Raw genomic sequence first — 6,533 nt, 5'->3', positions numbered from 1 at the left:
TAATCTTTGGTAAATTAAGTAATTTCCATTCTATTACTGGTGTTTTCAGACTTACTATGTTAAATATGCACTGAACATTATTAAATTCCTTTTGATTTTTCTGCTTTGAAAATCATATAACATTCTTCATTTCCTCCAGTAATATAGCAACTTACGCTAATGGATTTTCTGATAGTAAACCATCCTTGCCTCACAGGAGCAAATCCCACTTGTCAGAAATTCAAATTGTTAAACTATTTGATTCATAGTTTCCTAGTGTATGTGTTTCCGTTCTTTATAGAACTTCTAACTTTCCTATTTTTTAGAGTTTTCTTTTGCAAATATAGCTATTGTTTTTTAAATTGTTTGCATATTTCTGCTTTTAATTTGTGAATTATGCAATTAGTAGTAGAAATTGGGATTTTTTCTATCATTTTCACATATTTCAATTTATTTCCCATTCTTTTATTTTTTATCACTTTTTTCCTGTTTTATAATATATAGATTTTTTCTTCAATTTTTTTGTTATTGTTATATTTTGAATTTTTATCATTGCCTTTCTTTACAGAAGATTCGTGCACATTTTCTTGTGTCCTTGTTGATTTGATAATTCACTTAATTGTATACCTTTCCTAAGAAGACAAGAGCTGCAGTTTATGGTACTGTGAAGATTTTCTCTTTACTGCCACTCACACAATGTTAACATACATGGTATATTGGTTTTGGACTTTATACATTAATAATAATCTTTAAAAACATATTTTCTTTCCAAGTACATCTTCACTTAAATCCATAATAGAGCTCTAAAGTCAACCTGGATGATGTCATGAACAAAAACCTAAGTGAATGTGGTAAAATAGATAAGAATTCTTATAAAATGAAACCATTTCTATTTTCTTAAAATTAAACCTGCAGCAGTTGGGGCTGGCCCCATAGCCGAGTGGTTAAGTTCGTGCGCTCCGCTGCAGATGGCCCGGTGTTTCGTTGGTTCGAATCCTGGGCGCGGACATGGCACTGCTCATCAAACCACGCTGAGGCAGCGTCCCACATGCCACAACTAGAAGGACCCACAACGAAGAATATACAACTATGTACCAGGGGACTTTGGGGAGAAAAAGAAAAAAAATAAAATCTTAAAAAAAGAAATTAAACCTGCAGCAATTTTATATACTTTTTGGTAAGACATACATGTATTTAAAAGTATTAGTAAGGACTTGAATAGAGCACACCAAATAATGAAATTTTGGAGGAAGATGGGACAGTCACTTGGTGAAAAACAAATAGATTTATCATTTTATTAATATTTATTAATTAATATGTCTTTAGTCAATCAATAGAAAACAAATATAATATAATATTAATATTTATGAATGCAGGGAGAGGTTAATAAAATACTTGTTATTCTAAACTTTTCTGCATTTTAATTATCCTAAAATGTTGTACAAAACTAAAGGAATGTAAGCATTCTCAGAGATTGCCTCTTTTTCAAAATATAAATTTTTTCAAAAAGATCCTATTCATTGACCCTTCACTCACCCAGATGTCCAACATTTATATTCAATTCTTTATAAAATGTCAATAATTTTCATGTTTTCTTTTTTTTAAATTATTTTACTGAGGTCACATTGGTTTATAACACATGTAAATTTCAGGTGTACTTTTTTTATATTTCAGCTTGTGTATAGATGCCATTGTGTTCACCACCAAAAGTCTAGTTTCTATCCATTACCATGCATATGTGCCCTTTTACCCCTTTTGTTCTCCCATCGTCCCCTTCCCCTCTGTTAACCATCAATCTGCTCTCCTTATGTATGTGTTTGCTTGTTTATCCTCTACATATGAGTGAAATCATACAGTATTTGTCTTTCTGTCTGACTTATTTCACCTAGCATAATACCCTCAAAGACTATCAGTGTTGTCAGAAATGTCACAATTTTATCTTTTTTCATGGCTAAGTAGTATCTCATTGTATATATATACCACATCTTCTTTATCCATTCATCCATTGTTGGGAACTTGGGTTGTTTCCAAGTAGTGACTATTGTGAATAATGCTGCCTCACCTTCCTAAAATATTTTTATTTTGTGTACTGCTGCTTTCTATCATATTATCATTTTCTCTGACCTTTTTTATTCTTTTTCCTTTTATGTGCTGCATTGGGTATTCTTTGCCTAAATTCTTTATGTAGATTATTAGTCATTAATATTTGCCTTATTCTTTCTTCTAATATATGTATCAAATGGTATAATATCTCTTTATAAGACTACATTTTAAATGTTTAAGTGTTTTTCTTATTATTTCATTTCAAAGTATATGTAACCTATTTTAATTTGTAAGTTATGTTGAATTTTCCACAGAGTATTAAAATCTGTGCCATTTTACAACTTCTCTCCTTAAAATTTGTCAAAGTTTTGTGTTTGAACCAGTAAAACACACTGCATAACTCCCAATGCTAGGTCATAAAAGGCAATACACTTTCTGCTTCACTCACTGGAATGGCCATTCATGAAACATTTTAGCAATCATGTAAAGAGTCTGCCCTTAGGCCACCAGGTTCTGAAAAGATCCAGGCCACAGGGAGAAATCAAGGATAGGTGCTTTGGCCAACAGCTCCAGCTGATGTCCAAGGTGACAGCCACATCAGCTGTCAGACATCTGAGTAAAGATACTTCCAGTTGATTCCAGCTCCCAGCCACAGAATCTTCCTAGATATTTAAGAACAGAGAGAACCCCTTCCCCACTATGCCCTGTCTGATTTACTGAACAATAGAATCCATAAACATAAGTGGTTTTATTTATTACACAGCATTATTAACCAGAATAGGCTTTATTACCAGAAATCGAGTGATACAATAAAAATAAACTAAAAATATGCATTGGTAAAAGTTGGAAAGATCTGGAAGAGACTGTTAGCAGAAGCCTAAATGGCCTCAAGAAGTATGCTAGCATAGGCTTACAGGTACTCAAGGGGTCTGTCAATGAGGACTTAAGGAAAAGTAAGGGAAATGTTATTAAAGCTCAAGGGAAGGGGACTCATTTTATACAGTGATATAAGGTGTCAATATTTTGTTATCCATGGTAAAGGGGAATATAGAAAATATACATAATTAGCATGATAATATAACAAGTTTCCCAGGCAGAATATTGCCATTTGACCTTTCCTTATCGTCTACTACAAAAGGAGAAAGGAGAAAATGAGCTAAAGAATAAACTTTCAAATTTAAAGGAGTCAAGACTTGCTGGGTTAAGAAATAAAATTACCATTTCCAGCCTCTTCAGATGGCAAAGGATTCCTGTAATTAAGAAAAAGCCCAGGCCAAATATCAAATCCAAGATGGGAATATAAAATATCTTATTAAGACCCCGTAAAAACCTAAGGAAATAACTCATATAACGCACAGCACATAGGCAGAAGGCTTTCCAAAATCTTAAGGGCATAACCCACAGATTTTCTGTGGTACATGATGAGGCTTCTAAGACCTTAGGAGGTCTGTCCCACAGTTGACTCATAGTGATCTCAAGGTACCTAAAAGCTTACCTTGAAGAGATTGATACTTGTGGTTCTCTCTAATGGAGTAAATGCCGACAAAATTCATAGAAAACCCACAGAGCTTTAAACATATATTTTCTGGCCAGCATGGACTAAAGGGACCTGTGCAACAATGCATTAGCGTTTGCTGAAGACAGGTTTGCCCTTTGCCCTCAGCTCCTGGAAGGGAACCTCTAAGCCTTTCAAATGTACTGTCTGAAAATTTTCTTTCTTTTCCTGGGGCCTTTGGGCCACATGAGATAGTCTGTGTCAACACTGTGACTTAAGGTGGGAAGCCCTGCACCACGCAGTGTCATTGTGACCTCAAGAGGGGCTTGAGACCAAGTTAAGCCACATATGCATTTATTGTTATTGATGTGATTGAACCCAAATTAAAATTCTTGTCATGAAGTTTCAGATAGGCTTGCTTGGTTACAATATTCTGTGCATTTGGCCACACATCAATACTGGGAGAAGTAAGTAAGAAGAACTGGATGACTCCATCAGGAGGGGACAACTGGAAGCTGGTGCCTGCTCTCTCCTGGACCCGCTGTATGCCACTCCTCCTTTGTCTGATTTTAACCTAGATCCCTTTTACTGTAATCAAACATAACCACAGGATAATGGTTTTTCTGAATTCTGCGACTATTTACGGCAAAGTATTGAACCTGAGCATGGTTTCAAGGACCCTCAAACTTGCAGTTGATGTCATAACTAAAAGTGGTCTTGAGGACTCCTGTTCTGTGCAGGAACAGAGACATTATACAATGAAGAGAGGCTTTTAGACACTTGACTGTTGTGGGAATCTGACTGAAAATTCTGCTCTGTTGAAAAGTCAGTTTATTTATTCAAAAGAAGTAAAGACAGAGAGGAAAGACCCAAGAACTCAGAGAGGGAAGCCACAGGCTGTTGAGAAGTATTCCTGGACCACAACACTGAGCCTCAACTAAGAGGCATGTGTCTAGCTGGACTTCAGAATTGCCATGACCAGTGAGGGCTTCATGCCTTCTTTTTTCACCATTGTTGAACAGATGTGTCTTTGGCTGTGACCAATGCCTGTCCTGTCATTAAATAGCATGTGTGAGAGGGCAGGTAATTTTCTCTTTAGTTCACAAGTCATCAGATAAAAAGATGACACTAGAGCTGACACAAGCAGCTGTGCCTGAGATGTGGCATTTCTCCCTGGATTTTATTTATATGAAGAGATCCTAGAACTCTACACTGATGAGGCTGGTGCTGAGGTTTTATTTGAGGGGGGTGGGTTTTGACAGAGGAATGAGTATATTTTGCTTTGCAGTAGGAAATATTCAGCCGTGAACTGTGGTAGATTAGGTTTTCTAAAAATCGGTACAGCTATATCTCCCAGTCACAGCCTTTCTAGAAACTTACTGCTTCCTCCTCAAGAGGTAAAATGTACGTCTCCCTACACTTGCATCCGGGCAGGCCTTTAAAATTGCTTTGAACAAGAATGTGCCAGAAATGATGTTCTATGATGTTTGAGGCCATGTCATAATATATTGTGTATTCCACTTTGTTCCTTCAGTAATACTTGATCTTGGATATTTCAGCCTCTCTGTAAAATCTACTTCCCTGAAGCTTTTATGATGGGAGCAATCTAGCCACCTGCAGAGAGAGAGAGAGAGACCGAGAGATTCCCAGGCATCCTCCAACTGCTGCAGAAGCCTGCTGTTCCAGTGCCTGTCACCACCTGGCCACAGGAGGTACTCTGCACTGGGACCTCCCAGATGAGTTCTTCCTGGATTCCTGACTCAGAAATTATGAGATCATAAAATATAGTATTGTTTGAGCCACAAAGTTTTGGGGTCATTGTTGCCCAGCATCAGGTACTTGGAAAAGAAAAGTTTTCTCTTGGAAACTTCATTCATGGATGACTCACACACAATTTTTTATTTTATTTGTTTACTTTCTATTAAACAGTTGTATTTTATTTGTAAATTTTTATTAGTGTTCATTATTTTTTAATTAAATTAAGAAACTTCAAATATTTTTTGAAATCTTCTTGTATAGTTTAAGTATCAAATACTGTCCACCTTATAATATTTCTTGGAAAGTATTGCCTCTTTTAATATTTTTCAAATTTTGTGAATCTTCATGGAATATTAATGTTTTCTTACTTATAGAAACTACTTCTACTTTTTTCCCTTTCTTAGTAGATTTTTGATAATTTATTTTCAGATTTTATTAGGTATAATTCAATTTCACTAATTTTCATACATATTTTTGAGTCATTGTCACTTCTGTGATAAAAGATATATATTCAATAAACATAATTGACACCAAAAAGAACCAAAAGTAAGAGAGGTTAAAAGATGAAGTGTTGTATTGCAATAGATAATGGTAGGAAAAAAAATGTGACTATATATCTAAACTAAGTAATCTTAACAAACTTACATATTTCTTTTTTTCTTAATGAGATATAGCTGATATATACAAAATTGCACATACTTAGTGTATACAAGTTGATGAGGTTGGACATGTGCGCACACCCATGAAACCATGGTGTGATAATGAAAGAACACATTCTTTTACAACAAATAAGAAAATAGGAATCAAACCAAGAAATGCACTTTTCCTTTCACAGCATACCTTTCATTCATATTTTATGATATTCTAAAGAACAGATAATTTTCATATTTATTTTTTAATGAATAAGGAACAATATTTTTATTCTTTCTATAATATCAAATTTGGCTTTTCAAGATTAATTGACACTTTTAATTCTAAGTTTTTAAATATTTGAACAGTAGATAAATATAGAACAGAAATTTAACATAAAATATTTCTAAAGGTAACCTTTTTGGCTTTTTAAAACTGAAATTTTTAGTGAGAGCTCTTACCTTGTCAAAGCATGAATGAGGATCTCTTATGCATAATATCAGATCTTTTACCCAGTGGTATAGTCAGATAATCCAAAATCTTCAGAAAGAAAATATTTCAATATATGATATATTTTAATTATTCATTAAATTTATATCAGTTATATCTATATAATCTCAAGCACTTA

This window comes from Equus caballus, chromosome 21, assembly GCF_041296265.1.
Source record: "Equus caballus isolate H_3958 breed thoroughbred chromosome 21, TB-T2T, whole genome shotgun sequence".
NCBI classification, from domain to species: Eukaryota; Metazoa; Chordata; class Mammalia; order Perissodactyla; family Equidae; genus Equus; species Equus caballus.
The sequence above is the reverse complement of the archived record's forward strand: the minus strand, read 5'-3'. Positions refer to the sequence as shown.